The sequence below is a fragment of the Pipistrellus hanaki genome (assembly GCF_964339955.1).
Source record: "Pipistrellus hanaki genome assembly, chromosome: 2".
Taxonomy (NCBI): domain Eukaryota; kingdom Metazoa; phylum Chordata; class Mammalia; order Chiroptera; family Vespertilionidae; genus Pipistrellus; species Pipistrellus hanaki.
This window is the reverse complement of record NC_140504.1, coordinates 198346996-198349173: the sequence shown is the minus strand read 5'-3', so window position 1 is coordinate 198349173 and position 2178 is coordinate 198346996.

The window sequence follows — 2178 nt, the reverse complement described above, 5'->3', positions numbered from 1 at the left end:
TTTTGTGGGAACTTGAGGGTCTGCTGAATCAAGTGATGAAGGCTTAGATCTGGATGTGTTGAGTTAGTATAGGGCTGGGGTGTTGATCTGTGAGTGCCTTGGGGAGGGGCCTGGATGAGGCTGGTTGACCTATTTGAAAATGTCTTTTGTGTGAAGTGTATCATTGGGCATGTGGTGGTATTATTGATATGAGAAAATGCTAAGTAACTGATTTACTATCTGAAAAGGGATTTACTATCGGGGAAAGGGAGGGAGGAAGAGACTGAACATAAACTGCCCCTATGGATGAGGACAATGGGGGATGGGGAGGGGCGGAGGGTGGGGTGGGAACCTGGTGGAGGGGGGAAGAAATGAGGAACCTTTGTAATAATATGAACAATAAAGATTGATAAAAAAAAAAAATTAGTACATGTCTCTTTAACTCAGCCCCACTAAGACCTTCCCTGGCCCTGCCTTACCACCCCCTTCCCTGGGTAAAACCAGGGATTGGTGATGGGGGCGGGGGGAGCTCCAGGTCCTTCTCCTTCCACCTCCCAGGTGAGGTGCCCAGTGCCCTGCCCGGAGCTGCTCCCAGACCAGGCCGCTCGGGGCTGCAGACCCTGCCCGTGCGAGGGCCGGGCCGGGCCGGAGGCACAGAGACCGGGCAGCGGCCTGGCCAGGGCCGCCCACACACAGGTGGATCAGAGAGGGCGCGGTCCTGGGCCCGCTCTGGGCAGCCATGTCCTGTCGGGAGGGCCCGGTGGACAGGCACCTGGGGCCGTGACCTCGCCCGGGGTCAGAAACCCCTCATGTCAGGCTTTTCAGGGTTTCTGTACTGAAGAGTTTTCCCTCCATTTAGACTGAATGGAGGGTTTGTTTGCATTGGAAAGCAGCATGTCCCCATCCGCACACAGGCCCTGGGCACTGTGGGGCCAGGGGGGTGGGTGTCCAGCTGGAGAGAAACCAGGAGGGTGGGGGGCTCCCAGGAAAGACTGTCAGGGGCTGGGGTGACCGGGTGGGGCCGCGGGGCCCAGGGAGCCTTAGCTTCTCTCACAGTGATGCCGGGAGCAGCGGGACCTTTGGTCCCGGGCTGTGGCTCCGCTCCGGGGCGCGGGGCTTGCCTAAAGGGGAGTTGGGGAGCGATGGATGGGCTCTGTCTTGGCTGTGGGGCAGGCAGGGTGAGGGGACACCTGTGTGTGTGTGTGTGTGTGCGCGTGCACGTGTGTGCGGGGGGGGGGGGGGGGGGGGTGGAACCAGGACAAAGAACTGGGACAAGGTGACTAACTTGGGAAAAGAGGTGGGAAAGTCCCTCCTCCCTCCTCCCCCCTCCCCCTCCCCCCTTCCTCCTCCCTTTTCCCCTCTTCCCCCTCCCCCCTTCCCCCTCCTTCCTCCCTCCTTCGTCTTCCCTCTTCCCTCCACGGGCAGAGGCACCGCCTCGGGAGGGTGGGCACCGGAAGGAGTGCCAGTGTGCACGGGGTCTCAGGGCGCGGCTCCGGTGGATCAGTGGGGGATTGAGGGTGAGGAGGGCGAACGGGGCGGGAAGGAGTCAGGCCCTTGGACACGCAGCAGTAACGCAGGGGAGGCTCCAGGGACAAGGCCCCGAAGGTCTGCCTCTGGCCAGTAGGACTGGGGAGCGGGCACCCCGAAGATGGGTGGGGAGTGCCAGGGGATGGACGAGGGAGCAGGCACCCCTGCAGAAATCGCTCAGGGAGGGCGGTCAGGCCAGGGAGTTGCTGCTCCTGGCGAGTCCGGAGGCCCTGGGCTCCAGGCAGCAAGACAAACTGTTTCTATTGTTGTGTGTGTGTGTGTGTGTGTGTGTGTGTGTGTGTGTGTGGTGAATCCTCACCCAAGGACATTCTCCACTGACTTTTAGGGAGAGTCGGGGAGAGAGGGAAGGACAGAGGGAAGCAGCCATGTGAGAGAAACACATCCATTGGTTGCCTCCTGCACGCGCCCCCACCAGGACCCGGGGCCAGAGGGCCCTGAGACCAGAATCAAACCTGGGACCCTTTGGTCCTTAGGCCAATGCTCTATCCACTGAGTCACACCGGCCAGGGCCATCTCTATTGGTGTCTCTTTCAAATCAATGTCTAAACCGCCCGGGGCAGCTGGGGCTGGGGGGCTGGCTCATCAGACAAGCCCCAGGCTTGGGCTGATCCCACCCAACGAGGTCCCGCTCCTTCCTGCTCAGAGCCACCG